Source organism: Brachyistius frenatus, unplaced genomic scaffold, assembly GCF_029030835.1.
Source record: "Brachyistius frenatus isolate BFR_SWC_R1_liver_20210118 unplaced genomic scaffold, ASM2903083v1 Contig_121, whole genome shotgun sequence".
Classification (NCBI taxonomy): domain Eukaryota; kingdom Metazoa; phylum Chordata; class Actinopteri; family Embiotocidae; genus Brachyistius; species Brachyistius frenatus.
This window is the reverse complement of record NW_027210720.1, coordinates 250,935-270,896: the sequence shown is the minus strand read 5'-3', so window position 1 is coordinate 270,896 and position 19,962 is coordinate 250,935. Positions and strand designations below refer to the sequence as shown.

General features: G+C 39.9%; 1 protein-coding gene across 2 annotated transcripts in view; it reads left to right on the top strand.

The window, feature by feature from the left end:
• Positions 1 to 19,962, top strand: part of opcml (opioid binding protein/cell adhesion molecule-like) — a 338,109-nt gene that overhangs the window by 200,998 nt on the left and 117,149 nt on the right. The gene's annotated exons all lie outside the window — the stretch shown is intronic.

Below are 19,962 nucleotides of genomic sequence, written 5' to 3'. Positions count from 1 at the left end.
TGATGAAGAGTTCAGTGGACTTTAGTGGCCTCCCCAAATCCAGTTTCAAATATGAATCTTGTGGATGTGCACAAACAGGCAGCATGAATCTGCCAACATGATCTGATGCAATCATGTCAACATGAAAAATTGGAATATCTTTGGAATGTTTTGGCACATTGCGGAAATCGTGACATCAAGAACCAGCAAAAATCAAGAGCAAAGGGTGGCCTGACCAAGTATAGTAGCTGTTCCTATTAAACTGCTCATTTATTGCATATAAACAAGCATTATGCATTTTTGAAAAGGCAGGCAGTCATTTGGTGTATGGGAACAGCTATGAAAAGAACCATTTAAAAGATCATTTTTAAGTGGGTCTTGACCCTCCTGACATTGACTGTGAGACGTAATTGCAGTGTTTAACGAATAAAAAAAGAGGACTAACACGACATCTACAAACCATCCTTTCATGACACACAGGCGTAAGATATTCATTTTTCAGAGCAGCAAAATAAAACCTGGAGAAATGCTGCCCATTTTTATGCTTTTAAAGTCAATGATGTCTCCAAAAATGTCCTTTGTTTAACTACAGCACCTAAAGTACACATTACAATGCCATATTTAGAGATTTTAATTATCCATGGTGCCGGCAGAGCTAAAAATAGAAGCCATAATGTTAGTGGAAGGTGATCTTGCAGCTTTTAGTGAAGAGCATATGTTATTTTATGATTATGAAAAAAGGGACCGTTTTTGTATAATCACATGCTGTAAAATCTGTGTCCATGTGAGAATGGGTTACTGGCTAGATTGATGAGATGATAGGATTCAGTGGACTATTTCTCTTAAGTGCAAAAAAAAAAAAAAGATGCAAAACAACATTTTCAAGCTTGTCCTTTGATAAATGTCACTAAATTATATTTCAACACAAGTCGTTCAGTATTCAAGGACATTTGAGTCACATTTATAATTGGTAGAACCCAAGTGGCCTGTGTGCTGATGACAGCTTAAGAGTTCCTGAATGACCTTTTTGAGTGATTTATGTGGCGTAACATCCAGGGGAAAGGTAGCCGATTTTTTACAAGATATAATCTTCTCCGGTACACGTGGTGAAGAGGGTGCAGAACAAGCTAAATCAGCAGAAATCCAAGAGAGTCCCGTTTCTTTTTTTGAAACTCACCAGGACTGCTGAACTTCTCTGGGGAGACTTGACTATGAATGCTGGCAGGACTAACAACAGACTACTGCAATGGTAGAACCAGGACATCAAAATTATGTCCTGCTAAATTGAACTGTTGATCTTGCAGGGCTTTTTGGTTTAGACCACATCACAGGCATACGCTTCCTGGGCTGGATCTGGCACCCGTAAACTTTCAGCCAACCCACAGATCAGTTTTATGGGCTGTCAATTCCTTTTGATCCGTTGCTTCTCCAGAACTTATTTGTCCCACAACACAAATTATACACACTTCCCACATGCTTCTGTGTGCCATAGCTCTGTATATCAGTGAACTCACAGCAATAACTCTTACTCGCATGTATCACATTTGTAAAAGATGCATAATCAAATATTCACATGGTCTACTGGAGAGTGAAGTGTTTATCCAACGTTGGATTTAATTGTAGCCTTGGTCTTGAGCTGATTAACACTTCAAAATAAAAACTGCAGCATCTGTGTTTACGACTATATGTACAGTACAAAGAGAGAGGATGCAGGTGGCGCCTCTCATTGTGCTGATTAAACCTTACACTCGTGGAAAAAAAGGGAAAATATAATATTTACTCCACACTAACCAAAAACCCAATGACCATTTGAATCCACAAAAACATCCCACATGTTCCTGTGCAGTATACATCCCAGTGTTTTAGTTCACCCTAAATTATTCCATTTAAAATGGACAGAGTATTTACTTTGGTGAATTGGTTTTATTTTATGTATTCTATAATTAAGAGTAAATAGGTCAGTCCCTTGGTATTTCCCATATCCAGACTTCTAGGACCAGACCTTCAGGGGGGCTCAGAGTCTATTGAGAATGTAACATGCATACATGTTCAACCCCCCTGTTAAATTACCCATTTCATTGGACAACAATTAATACATTATTATTTTTTTATGTATGATTTTTTTTATTTATACCAATAATACCTGATAGTTAGTTGCATTTTTTTTTAAAGAAAATGAAAAATGTTATATGCTGTTATGGAAAAATATTCAACCCGTTTTACTTTGGTAAACCTCAATTAAATCTTCCTTCTCTTCTGTTTTTTTTTTTTATCACCATCCTCCTCTTCCCTTCTTGGCGCTGACTGACAGTCACACAACTATCATACTCAACTAATCACATTCAACAAGAAAGTTAGCAGTAATTCATGATGCAAAAAGTGTATGTGGCATTAGAAAATATGAGAGGCTTTGGACATTTTGTGTTGTTCCATTACACACAAAAGTATTAATTCACTCGATTTTGACAATATTCAAGAGGTGAAATGAAAATGAAAAGAAAATCTGCACTGAAGCTCCTCCGGCAATATTTTCATTTTGTGTATCCAAAGTTGAAAAAATGGAACACCTTCATTCAATTTCACACATAAAATGTAATTAGTTTGAGACAATATTTTATATGCAAAAGTTAACTGATGGCTTTTATTGATTGATTGCATTGATTGTCCAATATTGCCATCGTATTTGTTTATTTGTTATATGTTTTGTAACAGAAATTGCATTTACCAGTAATCCAAAAAAATGAATGCCTATTTAGAGAAACTAAATATTTCATTAAAGCGGTGCCTTATTCTCCCACAAAACAGTTGACAATTTAGATGGACATTTAACAACTGTAAACTGAACTAAAAGCTTAAATAAATGATGTTCTATCATTTTAATAAGTATTTGTTTTCCATAGTTGCTTTAATTACCCTTTAAATCCTCCGAGCTGCTGTGAAATCAAAGTCTTCTAAGACAAATAAGGTGGTTCACTGTGTTTATGTTGAACACGGTTAACTCCTTCAAAATGATCACTCAAAGTCCAAGAAGGCCAGAATTTATATTAGTCCAGGTGTGAATTATGAATAACACCACATGCTGAAACTACGGTTTGGTCACTATAGTGTCTCTCTCGCCCAAGACAAACTGTAAGTGTTTCTTAAATATACATTTTCTGTGCATCAACTATGTGCATCTTATGAATAAAGAAGTTTGTTCACTAAAGTTTAAAATAAAAATCTGAAAGTAACAAAGCACCGTGTACTGCCAAATAGTGAATGAATTTTGGAAGTGGTTTGGTCGATATCTGAACTTATGGTCATGTACAATGCTTAATACTATAGCAATATGACAGTATCTCACTTTGCAGGATATTCCAGTCAGAGAAGATCCAAACACCGTAGTGTGTGCTTGTGGTAGAAAAGTGCTGTTTTTTAACAGGTGGCATACCAGTTTACTCTCACCTTGACAGGCCAGCTGCCCTGCAATGCATGACTAGAGCACACTTAAAGCAAAGTGTCTGTTTAATATTGCAACAGTGCACTATTGTTTTACGTTCCCGGGCTGGGCTGTAATGGAAAACAAAGCCTCACTTTGATTTTGCTGCTCTGGGTTGTGATGTACGGCATTATCTTGTTTTTCAATATGCAATGTTCTAAGCAGAAAATTGATTCCATGAAGTGATTTTATAAGGCCATTGTCTTTCTGCATTGCAGATACTGTCAACCAACACTCAGCCCCCTAAAAGATTGTTGTTGTTTTATTTGTTGTTTTGTTTAACACTGTTTTTGTTTTTTTAACAACCTATTTTGATGGACTGAATTATTCTGGCCTAATGAGCAGCATCAAGTTATGAATTATCAGTACATTAGCCTTGGTTAGGCTAAAATGAACAGAAACTCTCATGTTAAATTCTGTGTAAAGATCCAGATGACTATCAGTAAGTTGCTGAGATCAGTTTTGGGTGTTTTTGCTATGTGTCTGGGTCTCCACCAGGACTGACCTGGAACGACCTGCTGAGTCCTCTGCATTGTAATTTTATTGGAATTTGGGTCAAGTTTGTGCTCGCCATGCTGAAGTGTCCTTTGTAAGATGGCGCCGCGCTAGCTCCCCTCCCCGAGTGTGTTGTTTATTAGTATTTTTTTTAAGCCTTTCTCCTCTTCGGAGTTGTTTTGTTTTTTCTTCCTCTCGTGTGTTAAGTTAACGGTCTGTAATGGACCGTAGTTTTTCCACGTTTCTGGCTGGGGGGCACTGTTATTATTTACTCGCGTGATCAGCTGATCGCGTTGAGTAGCCCTCTACTGCTGCTGCCCGGAGCGAGGCCTGAGATCCCCGTTGAACTTCGGAGAAGACGGCGGGGTTGCAGAGCCGGAGCTAAGCTAAAGGCGGAGAGGAGGAAATACAAACCATCGGTACCGGCGATCTTAATGGGGAACGTGAGGTCGTTGGCCAACAAGACGGACGAGCTCGGCGCTGGTAAAGACCCAGAGAGAGTACCGGGAGTGCAGCATCATGTGTTTCACCGAGACATGGCTGCACTCACATCTCCCGGACCACAGCGCGGCCGTACCCGGCTTCAGGACTGTTCGGGCGGACAGAGACGTTGTGCAGAGCGACAAGAAGAAAGGTGGAGGGATTGCAGTCTATGTGAACGAGAGGTGGTGCAATCCCGACCACGTGTGTGTGAAGGAACGTTTTTGTAGCCCGGACATTGAACTGCTAGCCGTGGGGATGTGCCTGTATTATTTGCCGAAGGAGTTCACGTCCGCCATTGTTATCGCTGTGGACGTTCCTCCATCAGCTGATGCAGAGGCAGCAGTGGACACCATCCACTCCAATGTGTCCAAACTGCAGACTCAGCATCCCGGTGCATTTTTGTTAGTTACTGGAGACTTTAACCAGTCTGGATAAAGTACTGGCAGCTTTGCACCAGTATGTGAACTGCCCCACAAGGAACAATAAAACTCTGGACCTGTATGCTAATGCCATGTATGCATACAGTACTACTGCCCTTCCCCCCCTTGGTAGATCAGACCACAACCTGGTCCTGCTGACTCCCAAGTATGTCCCCCTGGTGCAGAGGCAGCCTGTGACCACCAGGACTGTGAGGAGGTGGACACAGGAGGCTAAAGAAGCCCTGCAGGACTGCTTTGAGTCCACGGACTGGAATGTGCTGCGTGGACCACATGGGGAGGACATCAACAGCATGATGGACTGTATCACAGAATACATTAAATTCTGTGAACACACCACCGTACCATCCTGGACTGTACACTGCTTCCCCAACAATAAGCCGTGGATCACCAGTGACCTGAAAGTTCTTCTTAATCAGAAGAAAGCAGCCTTCAGGTCTGGGGACAGGGAGGAGCTCAGGAGAGTGCAGCGCCACCTGAAGGAGAAGCTCAGGGAGTGCAAGGACTCCTACAGGAGGAAGCTGGAGGCCAAACTCCAGCAGAACAACGTGAGGGAGGTGTGGACCGGTATGAAGGAGATTACTGGGTTCAAGGGGAGAGAGAGACGACCAGAGGGAACCTGGAGAGGAACAACCAGGGGGAACCTGGAGAGGAACAACCAGGGGGAACCTGGAGAGGTCAAATGAACTAAACTGTTTCTTCAACAGGTTTAGTTCACCACCCTCATCTGTCTCCTCCACACCTCACACCTCCCAAACACCTCTGCTGCCTTCCCCCCTCCACCCTCTGCGCCCCCTGGTGAACTGCATAGAGCCCTCAATCTCAAAGGGCTCTTCCTCCATCGACACCTTGACCCCACCCCCCTCTCTGTGACGACTGGCCAGGTTAGGAGACAGCTGGAGAGAATCCACCAGCGCAAGGCTGCAGGACCTGACGGCATCAGCCCCGGGGTCCTGAAGACCTGCACCGTCCAGCTGGCTGAGGTCCTACAACACCTCTTCAACCTGAGCCTGAAGCAGGAGGAGGTCCCGGTGCTGTGGAATACATCCTGCCTGGTTCCTGTCCCCAAGAAGACGACTCCATCTGGCCTCAACGTCTACCGACCGGTTGCCCTCACATCTCATGTGATGAAGGTGCTGGAGAGGCTGGTCTTGGCCCACCTCAGGCCGCTGGTGAAATCTTCACTGGACCCTCTGCAATTTGCGTACCAGCCTCATGTGGGAGTGGACGACGCCATCATCTACCTGCTGCAATGAGCTCAGTCTCACCTGGATGGAACCGGTGACTCTGTGAGAATCACTTTCTTTGATTTCTCCAGTGCATTCAACACCATCCAACCACTGCTGCTGAGTGAGAAGCTGCGGGTGGTGGGGGTGGACGCGTCCACCGTCTCCTGGATCACTGACTACCTGACAGGCAGACCACAGTTTGTCCATCTGGGCAGTGTGCTGTCTGATACGGTGGTCAGTGGTATTGGAGCTCCTCAGGGAACTGTTCTGTCTCCTTCCTGTTCACCTTATACACCACTGACTTCCAGAACAACTCCGAGTCAAGACATCTGCAGAAGTTCTCTGATGACTCTGCAGTGGTAGGATGTATAAGGGATGGATGGGAGGAGGAGTACAGGGCAGTAGTGGAGGACTTTGTGGAGTGGGCGGGAAGGAATCACCTGCTCCTGAACGTGGCCAAGACCAGAGAGATGGTGGTCGACTTCAGGAGGAAGACGACGGCTCCACAACCGCTGAGAGTTCTGGGAGAGGAGGTGGACATGGTTGAGGAGTACAAGTATCTGGTGTCTCCATGACAACAGACTGAACTGGAAGACCAACATCAACGCTGTCTACAAGAAGGTGATGAGTTGACTCTTTTTCTTGAGGAAACTTCGATCCTTCAATGTGTGCAGCAAGATGTTGGAGATGTTCTACCAGTCTGTTGTGGCCAGTGCTTTGTACTTCACTGTGGTCTGCTGGGGGAGCAGTATTGGAGCCGGAGACACCAACAAACTCAACAAGCTGGTTAAGAAGGCCGGCTCCATCATCGGCTACAAACTGGATAGCCTGGAAAAGGTGGTGGAGAGGAGGACGCTGAACAAACTATTGTCCATATTGGATAATCCTGTCCACCCTCTCCACCACCTGCTGCAGGGACAGAGGAGGACGTTCTCCAAAAGATTCTTCCAGCTCCGCTGTCACAAGGACAGATACAGGAGATCATTCCTGCCGACCGCAATAACTCTGTACAATAACTCACCTCTGGCAAAATACATCACAGTACAATAACACTCTTGACTGTGTTTCTTGGTTTGTTTGTATATAATATATATAGATATATACTGTACTGTATATATATATACACACACATATATATATATATGTTGACTGTGTTCTTGGTTTGTTTGTATATAATATATATAGATATATAATGTAGTGTATAAACTGTGCATTTTATATTTATATTTTGTTCTGCTATTTACTGCTATTTTATTGCTTTTCTATTATTATATTCTATTCTAGTATTTTATTCTATTATTATCTTATTGCTTCTGTATGCTGCTGTAGCGAAAAAAAATTCCCCTCGGGGATTAATAAAGTAAATACCTACAATACCGACCTACCTACCTTGTTAGTAGCTGCCTCTGCTGCCCACTTCACTGCAGTTCAGTACTGGCAGTACGACTGTGGCCGTCTACCTTCGAGTCTGTCGTGGCCTTTGTGCACAGTCAGCTGTAAGAACAGGACAGCTGGATTAAGTGGCTAGCTGTATATTAAGGTTGTCTATGATGGTCTCTGGCTGAGCAGAAATTATTACATGTATTTATTCCTCTTTGAATGAACGTTTTACCATCAGAGCTTTTGTATTAAAATCCAAATGTAGCAAGAAGAAGCGACCTGTGGGCACTGAGTTAGTGCCATATCAATCTTTGATATGTCAAACTGTGATGTATTAACAGTATATTTGGCCACTTAGTGGGTGTACCACAATGTCTGTGGGATTGTTTTGCATGTATGTGCAGAGCCTGTTAGAGGGCCAGATGTGAGAAAATGAATGGCTGCTTTCAGGAATTTTGGCTGACAAGTTTTGAAATATATTCCCACTGTATGATGTTTAAATATGATAAATGAGTCTGTGCTTCTGTATCCTAAATAAGAAGCGATGTTAAGAATAAAAGCAACAGTGCTGATGTTTACGCAGTACACAGTAATGTAAATAATGTTTAACAGCTAAGATCATTAATGAAGATTGTTTGAGAATTTTTTTTTTGTTCCAGTTAAACAACAGTTTGTGTGGCTTGTTTATTTTTACAATGAATGTCAGTTTGAGCTGAAATTATACTGACCACATATCTACCTTTGCCAGCGACTGCTGCTGCTTCAGCGTGCCATTATTTAATTTATCGTCTGATATCACAAATTTATACAGAACAAATTACCATTTTATTTGCTCATTGTATCCCTATCTGTATCATTTTATTTTCCCCAGCAGAGTAATCAACCTCTGCTGGAACACAACATTTGTAAAGGTTACAGCGGCATATGGCTTGGGGAACATGTCTAAAACTGGCATGGGGTAATCAATTTAAAGATGACCAAATCAGTTTAAAATGAGTTTCTAGTGACTGTGATGATTGGAACGAACACAAATGGATGCCTCTGTCACTCCTGCTTAGCATTTTAACACAGACAGAATCATGGCAGTCATTCACACTGGGGAAGCAACTGTGTTTTAGAATGTCTTATATTTAATACAAAACTGTATTAGCAAGTAAAACGTGGTGAAAGAGATGTGAATCGTTACCCTGCTATATTTCTGGATCTGAGCTTGAATAGAATAGAAGCCGTTTTAAGGACACATGGTAGCTGCTATGACAACATTGTTGACTGTATGTTGTGGAGCGGAAACTCACCTTTAGTAACACTTCACTTGCTTAATATTTGAAATAATGTCTTCTATCAGTGTTATAAAGCAAGACAACTTCTTGGGCAAAAGTGAGATCAGTAATTATATACAAGTGTTATGTTTCAAGAGTACATCTGCTGTGGCCCGATTCACTCGGGTGTGACACATTCCCCAAATGTTAGAGGGGAATGCAGCAGCAGCTTTCGGAAAACCATTTTATTGTGGAATTTAAAAAGTTAAAACTTGGTAAACAAAAGGAGCTCACCTTAAAAAGCAGCCAATCACACAGTCACAGTTCAGTTCACATGTGAAAGAAGGCACATTGCGGTATTGAACACTGGCAATTCTATACCGAGTCGGCCGTCTGTGGCAACAAAGCATGTCTCCTGAAGTGGAACTGTTTACATGCCAGCCACCCGTAATGTGCAACACCAGGGCCTTGTTGTTTATTTACCACTTCAGAACGGGAAAAAAAAAAAAAAAAAAATCAAGATTTACAACATACTTACATTCAAGGAGCATTGCTAACAGTCCCATTACAGCTATACAGACAGCCGTCTGAACGCCCTACAGTGTTTTAGTCATGTAAAATATGATAAATGAATCTTTTTTAATTGCCTTGAAAAAGGTAAACTTACAATAACCGTAAGGTTTGTTTTAATTATCTTGTTAATTTTAATTACAATATAATAGCATCCACTGAATTTTGTTAGGTTGAGACTATGTAACATTTTCTTTCCAAGTATTTCCAAATCAAACTGTTTGTGTGACTTATAGTAACTGTACGAGGGGCCATGTTGTCGCTGCCCACCACGCTTACTCAATGGATTTTACTACGTGTGACTTCTTTCTGTTTCCCAAAGTTTTGACACAATATTTGATGTCTCCAAACTTTGTGATTGCCCCTCATATGTCCGAGCCACACGGTTCTACTACACACGCAAGCAACACCAAACTTGCATGAAAATTGGTAGAGGGAGAGTGGGACACTGACAGGGCCGTGAACAGGTCAAAGAGACACTACCTGACTAGATTAGATTAGGTATAATTGGACCTGGTCCAGCTCAGGTGCCCCATCAAGTCTCAGCTCCTCAGAATTGAGTGGACTCCAACACTGGTTGTTATGATTAGCATGGCCTTCAGTCGACATTTTAATTTCCGAAATCTCACTGACAAAAAATGACACTGAATAACTTGCACATATGTACGACTGCTCTCACTGACCCACAAGTGCACGTTTTCTATTTCACTCTATCTCTTTTGGATAATCAATATTAACGGATGAAATTATCAAATAAACAATAATAACACGTCACTAGATGAATTTTTTTTTTTTAGAAGACTTGGAACATTTGACATGAAATACAACCCATTTTTCAAAAGACTTTGACCTGCATAGCATCAGTAAATATGTACATACATCGAATGCTCAGGCATGGTGTGACCTGTTGACTGTTTTCACCACTGGTTCCTTTTGGTCATTTGTTACACAGTTCACACTGATGTACAGGCTACTTGAATAGCCTACACCTAAATCTAACATGTAACACCACATATTGGTCAATATATGTATTTATTACATCCCATCATGTAAACGCCATCAATATTAAAGTTTGAACAAGTTAAGGATTGTTAAATATTGGAATGAGCGTGGCAAATTTCTGACCTGCTGTTCTCTGATGGTTCTTAAATGCTCCGAGGTATGAAACCATTAAACTTTCTCAAAACTGTAGTGACATGTCGTCAATTTCCCTCATGGGGATCATTAAAACATAATCTTTTCTAATTGAACCACTGGGAAGCACGTGATGAGAACAAAAACGTGTTGAATAAGGGGGTTGCTTGACCCTTTTAAGGCTTGATGGACTGATGAAAGATGTCTGCAAGCAGCTCTCAGAAAGTGACGAGAATCAGCTGCACAGGGGAGGCACATGTATTTAATGACGTTTTGTCAAATGTTGTAAGCATTCCACTAAGTAAGTATTAAATGAATGGCAAATACTGGTGACATATAGAAAAAGGGTTTCCATTTATATTGCACCTCACTCAGTCTCTCTCTGAAGTTTATTTTCAATTAAATACCTTTATACGTGACATCATACAGTAATGTAAGGACACACACTCTGTTGTCCACAGTATCTGTTAAGGAATTACAGTATGCTAATGGAAAGCACAGTATAGAGTATGTCGCTTTCATTTTATAACACATTTATCAAAAGAATCTAACAGTATGAAGAAAAAAAGTACATTTTAACATTTTTCCTTTATGTGATGAAGACCTGGAACATTAAAAAACAGCTGCAGGTCAACTTTCACAATGTGACAGCATCTACTGAACAAAGCTTTAAAAGAATACATTTAATGGCATGTCAATCATCACCATACAAATGTATATAATTGTATGAGTAAGTGAACAATTCTGTTGCACTGATTTCCATGGAAGCTATTATTTCACTTGACTTGGCTTTCAGACTTCAGATGCACTCATGGGATACCTTTGTTATATTTTTTTAAGGGTCACCGGCAGTTTATTTTTTTTTAATTTATTCATATGTAAGAGACCATGTACCAAATACATTAGTCCCCCCCCCAAAAAAAAACGTTGTGTCACACTTGGCTAATTTCCATTCACAGCGCCTGGGTTTGTTGAAAGGAAATAATTCAGCACAGAGCAAAAGCTACTGTCGCTACTACAAATGGACCAATGTGTATTGATACCCACTCAGGTATAAGCAGACACACAATCGCACACCAAGACACACTCCATAGCACGGAATACAAAACAGAGTAAAGATATCACAATATTACATATCATTTTACAAAGTTATTGCATGCAAATTAATTCTAACAGGTATTTTTTTTAAATGTAAAAACATTTTTTAAACTTCACATGAGAAGATGCGGACATCTGTGCAGGTTTTTAGATTATTTAACGGCTTTACAAGTTTGCTTACTTCTGCATAGTTACAGTGTGATTAAGTGGTGCATATTTGTAATTGTCCACTGCAAAAATAAAGACAAATAAAAAAAAATGTTCAGTCATATTCACATTTTAAAACCATTAAGAACAGATCCATCATAAATATTTTTTTAGCAAAAACACACTGAACAATTAGCAAAACTTAAACATCTGTCAGTACAATTCAGAGTTGATGAAACATATTTGATTTGAAGATTTAATTTTAATTTGAGGATTTGATTTGATTTTTTTTTTTTTTAATTTTTTTTTATTTTATACACTTTATTAATCCCCGAGGGGAAATTTGATCCATTCTTTTTTCTCACGTGTGAAATGTTAATATCAAATATCCCAATCAAATGTTTTTTTGAGTTTATTAATGTGTGAAAAGGCTGCTAATCGTCCATTGTTCAGATCTGGTACTTGGATTTACAGTGCATCCGGAAAGTATTCACAGCGCTTCACTTTTTCCACATTTTGTTATGTTACAGCCTTATTCCAAAATGGATTCAATTCATTTTTTTTCCTCAAAATTCTACACACAATACCCCATAATGACAAAGTGAAAATAGTTTGTTTAAATTTTTTGCAAATCTATTAAAAATAAAGAATGAAAATATACCACGTACATAAGTATTCACAGCCTTTGCTCAGTACTTTGTTGAAGCACCTTTGGCAGCAATTACAGCCTCAAGTCTTTTTGAGTATGATGCTATAAGCTTGGCTCCTATTCTTGGGCAGTTTCTCCCGTTCTTCTTTGCAGGACCTCTCAAGCTCCATCAGGTTGGATGGGGAGCGTCGGTGCACAGACATTTTCAGATCTCTCCAGAGATGTTCAATCGGGTTCAAGTCTGGGCTCTGCCTGGGCCTCTCAAAGACATTCACAGAGTTGTCCCGAAGCCATTCCTTTGTTATCTTGGCTGTGTGCTTCAGGTCGTTGTCCTGTTGGAAGATGAACCTTCGCCCCAGTCTGAGGTCCAGAGCGCTCTGGAGAAGGTTTTCATCAAGGATGTCTCTGTACATTGCTGCATTCATCTTTCCCTCCATCCTGACTAGTCTCCCAGTTCCTGCTGCTGAAAAACATCCCCACAGCATGATGCTGCCACCACCATGCTTCACCGTAGAGATGGTATTGGTCAGGTGATGAGCGGTGCCTGGTTTCCTCCAAACATGATGCTCGGCATTCAGGCCAAAGAGTTCAATCTTTGTTTCATCAGACCAGAGAATTTAGTTTCTCCTGGTCTGACAGTCCTTCAGGTGCCTTTTGGTAAACTCCAGGTGGGCTGTCATGAGCCTTTTACTGAGGAGTGTCTTCTGTCTGGCCACTCTACCATACAGGCCTGCTTGGTGGAGTGCTGCAGAGATGGTTGTCCTTCTGGAAGGTTCTCCTCTCTTCACAGAGCAACGTTGGAGCTCTGTCAGAGTGACCATCGGGTTCTTGGTCACCTCCCTGACTGAGGCCCTTCTCCCCCGATCGCTCAGTTTGGCCGGGCGGCCGACTCCAGGAAGAGTCCTGGTGGTTCCAAACTTCTTCCATTTACGGATGATGGAGGCCACTGTGCTCATTGGGACCTTCAATGCTGCAGACATTGTTCTGTACCCTTCCCCAGATCTGTGCCTCGATACAATCCTGTCTCGGAGGTCTACAGACAATGCTTTGGACTTCATGTCTTGGTTTGTGCTCTGACATGTCAACTGTGGGACCTTATATAGACGGTGTGTGTCTTTCCAAATCATGTCCAATCAACTGAATTTACCAGGTGGAGTCCAATCAAGTTGTAGAAACATCTGAAGGATGATCAGTGGAAACAGGATGCACCTGAGCTCAATGTCGAGTGCCATGGGAAAGGCTGTGAATACTTATGTACATGTGATTTTTTTCGTTTTTGATTTTTAATAGATTTGCAAAAATTTCTAAAAAAATGTATTTCACGTTGTCATGATGGGTTATTGTATGTAGAATTTTGAGGGAAAAAATGAATTTAATCCATTTTGGAATAAGGTGGTAACATAACAAAATGTGGAAAAAGTGAAGCACTGTGAATACTTTCTGGATGCACTGTATGTGTTTTTTTTTTTTTTCAATCTGACAGCCGATAAAACAGCTGTACTGCATCAACTGAATTTACAACAAGCTAAAGGAGTCTTTTAATGGACGATGGACGATATTCCTCAGTTTCCTGCTTATGAACTTGCTTGAATTGTATTTGAAGCCAGAGACACATTGAGCATGGGGGTGTTATTTTCCTCCTATTAGTATATATTAAATGTTTTGTCAACTGACATCACTTATAAATCAGATTAGCATTTTGTCACCTCAAGCAGCTTTTCAGAAAGGCAAAAAACAAACCAAAACAAGCCACTAATGGTGCAATGATTGCATGTGCAAGCCATTATCAAACTGCCACTGTGCACTTAAAGTTGCCTATGCTTATGCATACCCACAATTGTAATGATAAAGAAGCCCTGACATGAGCTTGGGGCTTTACACCAGTTTTGTGGATATCATGATTCATTTTGACAAGGCAGTGACATTCATTTGGTGCTTACACCAGCCAGCGCCCATGACCTTGAAGAATGAAACACTCAGTGAATAGTTATGAATAATTTATGGTAATAATTTGTTGTATTATTAAATGCCTTGTGTTCATAGAGCATTAGCACATAAAGCGTCTCCACCATATGTAGCCATCCTGGTGAACCCGGTGGGTTATTTAATGAACAAAGTTTTCTAGGAAGAGGAAGGAAGATCAGTAAGGTCACCGGTGATCTCTGCAAATATGCATGACATGACAGCAATAGAGTGGTTCAGATGTTTCAACTAATTTAAGACATTTTGCACATTGTAGCTAGTTTGGTATTAACTGCATGTGAATGGAAGAAGCAAAAACAGCTTCTGTATTACTTAATAAAAAGAAATGGCAGGTGCACACACAAGACAAAATGCAAATTGTAATGTTAAAGGCAGTTTTGCTTCATTTAAATAAGATAAAGGTTTTTCTTATTTCTCCTTCAGATTATAATTTAAAGTCTCTGTAATCAGTTATTTTATATTAACAATGTAGAAACAATATGAAAGAGGTCAGGTGAACCTATGGACAACTATGACCTGAATCACACCTTCACACCTTGTGTGGAGCTTTATAGTGCGTTTAAGCTTGCTTTTTATTTGTGTGGCTACAACTTCTCTGTTTAGAGGTCTCTACTACAAAGCAGGATTTTTGGTTATTGAAGTAATTTAAGGTGTTACCCTAATTCCGTGTTTGTGGGGCTACAAAGGTAGTTGAGATAAGATTGACATAACATATCAAAACATATAGATGTACAACCTGCTTGGAGAATGCCGTCACCAATTGTAGAACATCCCGTGGCTTGTGGTACAGAGTGAAATATAAGATATAAGAGTAAGCAAACCTACTGCTTTGAATTACGTTTTTATATTTATGTCTTGTTTGCTCCCCAGTGCGTTTGACACCGTACGGGCTGCAGCTGAAAGAATAAGACTAAATTGGTCATACAACACCATGAGATCATGTGTGACATCAAACAGCACGTTATAATCACGCAATTATTATTTTCTTTGTGTATATTCTATACTGTGAACATTTGCACTTGTACATATCTGTGTAGGCTAATCAAATTGTTTTCATACACCACCTGCCTTTTGTCTTGGTGGTATTTTTCTCACTACTTGATTGTACAGCAAGCCAAATTCCATGTATCTGAAAAATCACTGTAATAAACTGGATTCTGAATACATCTAAGCAACGCATTATAGGAAACACATAGATATTAAACGTCTTTTTACTTAATGATTCACACACTCTGTGATTTTTTTTTTCCAGCAACTCTTCTTGCAGCTGCAGTTGTGCTGTTTTTGGCCTGGATAATGTTCTAATATTAAAGCTATAAAGTGTACTAGCTCTACTGCCAGTACACTTGTCCATGTTTCTGATTGGTTCGAGGCTGAAAACCCCGCCCTTTTTATGTGAACGCGCTCGAGCTGAAATGGGAAACCTGCGGGGAATGTATCGAGTTCATAACCACCTTTGTGTCACCGCTAGCCCCAATCACGTTTTTTAGGTTTAGTTAAGCCAGATAACAGAAAGATGTCCCGGCTGTGTTAAACCTGCATCATAGGGTTCAGGTCCATTGCACGCTATCTGCGCTCAGCAGTAGACGGCACGCAGAGACTCACTACAGCTGAGGAGACAGAGGTTTTTTTCTCAGGAACTCGTAGAGATACAAACCACAGGAGTAATATTGGACTTACATGAATCAGGTGGACACAAACACTGCATCAAATGAACAATAACTCTGTAACTGCAAGATGTATATATAAGCAACTGTTTGCTAAAACGTTTGCCGTGTATGAGGTGATGAAAGGTTAGTGTTTGGTTCACATCCCGCCAGACAGACAAAATTACTGTTTATGCTGGCTTAATTAAAAGTATACATGTACTGGAATATGAATATGAATATGCACTTGCACTACAAATGTCACGATAATAAAAGTGTGTCTATAAGCAAAATGTGCTTGGGGCAGCAAAAGAAGAGAAGAAAATATGAATTAATCATATCATCATATATCATAATCATAATAATAGTGTGCTGTTTCATGAATAGTTATTAGTGGATTTGACCTAATTTGCTGTGTAACAATTTAAAGTCGCGTAAAATGGAAAACCAGACTAAAGTCAGTGCATCAGACTTGTGTTCAGGATATTGTTTCATAAAGGCGTGTTTATAAGTCTGACCTCGGGTACCATGGAGATGGATCCCTTTAAACCAGTCTCACAGACTGAAATATAGTGTTTAACAAGGCATAGTAAATAAACAGTGTTGGCTGTCGCCTCATAGCATTATAGTGAGAAGCATTCTCACAATTCTTTTGTCTTTACATGTCACCGTAATAAGATTGAAGAGACAGACACCCAGGAATCTGTCTGTTAAAAGTATGAGAAAAAGGAAGGGCAACATTTCTACCTCTAAAATGAAACAACAAAAATAAAATGTGAGGCACAATGTTGTAATTACATGGTTACCCTATAGCTACCCAGTATTTACAGAAATAGGTTGCAACCAGCAACTATGTTATTTGTACCTTATTCACACAACAAAAATGAGGTTGTAAATGGCAGACTGTATTCTACAAACCCAGTTTTACTACAAGGGCACATGGTGAATGTGTTTTTTTTTGTGTTTTTTTTTTAACATTTTTAACATTGATGACATAGTCTACTATTTCACTTATGCCTAGACAGCAGACATGTACTAATTGAATCAGTTTGGTGTTTACGTGTCAGTTTCCTTTACTGTTAAAATAAAAATAGTTAAGTTTGATGAAGCGGTTTAATCCTGGCTTCATTAATTAGCCTCCATCAAATCTAGCTATTCACTATAGTTTCACTTAAACAAATAAATACATTGTATCTTACAATATCAGTCAATATCTTAAATGTCAACATTATATACTGTATAAAAACAGAGGCTTTTAATTTCAGGTCAGTTCATGTAAACTGCAGTCTGTTGACACGAGCTGACTGCTAACATACCATGGCGCCTTTTTTTCCCCCTTTAATAGACATTACACACGGATTTCTAAGAGTCCTAGAACTGTTGGCCCAAACTTTAAAGTGTCCATGTGAATCGAACTGACACTGGTAGCATTTTGGGCTGTTTTGATATAAAGGAAATCATTTTTCATTTGTTCACATCCTGCTGTAAATCAAGCTATCTTGAGGCATCTGCAAGTCGAACTCTCCTGTTTACAACCAATTTACATGCAAATAAACAATCAGCTGCTTTGAAATGTTTTTTTGGTTTTTTTTTTTTTTAAACTGTAGAAGTAAACTTACATGCAACGCCCAAAAAAAGAAATCTAATTAGCTGTGGGTAAAGCCAGTAGGTCAACAGTGGCTCAGCAGTGAGTAGCATATTCTCTACTTAAAATGTCTGTCACACTTGTCCTGTGGGGAGTATTTCTCCACTATTTCTGATTCACGTCTGGACTTTGATGGAGCACTCTGATAGAAGTGGATTCCCATACGGTTGTCTCCTCTGACCCTGCAGTGGCAGTACAAAATGACAGTATGAGTAATGCTATTCATCTAGTGTGGTCCATTGGACTGAAGGCTAGGCATTGTGTGGAGAGAAAACAATAATCTGTCTTTAATATGAATCTTTTGTCACCCGGTCCGCCCCAGGGACTCTGCGGGATGAAAGCTTGCCGTGTCATAACCTCTTCTTTTCAGACACATTGTCCTTACTGCTGTCCACAGAATGCTAAATATATGCTAATTTGGCAATTTGAGCAAAGCTTCATGGTAAATGGAAAGTTTTCACTGGTGACATTTCACGCAGTGTAGCGTGATGATCATTATTGAGTACATTTACTTTATTTCTTCTGTTGCTGTTACGCTTCGTTTTGCATACTGCAGATTACAATATTCTCCACAGGTCTCGCAGCACTTCACAAAAAAAGTCCATTTCACTCTCCGGGGACAACTTTTAGGTTTAGAATGTGCGACACAGGTCGAAACATTCAGATCAGAATGCAAATGGTTCTTTCAGAAGGTCTCAATGAGAAAGTATCTGTAATCTTTTGGCGAGGCCTCCTGTTGCCTTCAGTGATTGACACTGCCGTTCTACAAGATTTCAAGCTCATACTGTATATGGTGATGTAAGGGAGTTGTACTGTTTATGGAAAAATACTGTTTTCCATGTTGGTAATATTATCCCATTTAACCATGTTCAGACTACACAATCATTTTGTCTGGTAAAACAAGATTATGGGATTATTGTCATATGTTTTTCGCTGTGATTTGACATGAGAGACGTCAGTACCCAACAAGTCATAGCTTTCCATCCTCCACAAACTGCATGAAGTCACTGAGAAAAGCTACCATATGGCTATATGACTATTGTATATACAGATATAAGGATAGCAGAAAATTTGATAATTTATAGATATTCAACTGAAATGCTATGATTCTTAATACTTTCAATACCACAGGAAAAACAAAAATTATTTCAACATGAATGCTTGTATTTGAAAAAAAACATTGAACACTCCAGCAACAAGAGTGTGATGGAGCAAAAAGACATCACTGTTATTTCAAACCAAATAATATTGTGCCAACAATTAAAGATAATCGTTTGTATGGCAGCAGAGCATTTCTACTGAAGTACACAGCTGTCTGAAACCTGAAAAATCAATACAAATTATAAGTAGCTAAGGTGTAAAAAAAAAAAGAAAAATTACTTTTGCCAAAAACAGTGGCATGTAGCCTTCAAGTATAAATGAATCAATACTGTGTTTTAAAACAGAGTATTATCAAGTTTTTGTCAAATTTGCTGTGCCTCTGAAGAGCTTCAGGTACGGTTGGCTGTTTGTGTGTGTGTGTGTGTGTGTGTGTGTGTGTGTGTGTGTGTGTGTGTGTGTGTGTGTGTGTGTTGTCTACTTCGCACCTGACTCTCCTGCTTACAATCCTCCTCATGCTGATACTGTCAACAGACAGTTATCAGGTACATGTAAAAAAAAAGTTGCTATACACAGTGTGTACACGCTTCTATATTGACAGGCTGAACAGTAATGATAATATCATGTACACCTTATGAGGAAGGCTCATCTTATGTTATGACTATCCCTGTGTTAGCTTAAAGAAGCTAGGAGCCTAAAAAAACCAGAAAGAAAATAACAAGAGGACTGTATGGGGTTGTCTCACCTTTAGCCACACTTACAGCTGAGACCAGGAGGACACGTCGGGCTCCTACTCGTCAACGTCAAGGATCATGTCATGGAAGTTATACGAAGTGATAGAAGAGAGAAAACATTCAAATCTTTTTATCTGGAGTTGCCAGGACAATGCCCCATCAGTTGGTGTCTTCTGGGGTTGTGCCATATCACATTTGTCACAATAGTTTCTGTTTAATCCCTCCCAATGATAAGAAACTCCAACGATATATCAGCATCTAGAATGTAAACTTGTGTGCTCACAAAGAAGACTAAGTGATGTGACCATTGACAGCACAAACTCACTTCCCCCGTATCTTTCTCCTTCTGTGGAATCTTAGTAGTTATCTATGTTCACAAAAGCACTCGCTTCATAATTGTAATAATATTTTTTTTTTTGATGGATGCGTAGCGACTTGTTTTAACAAATTTAGATCGAAACGTAGTCTATGGTTGGATCGTGTACAAAACACTACAGGCTTTTCATTTGAAATAAATA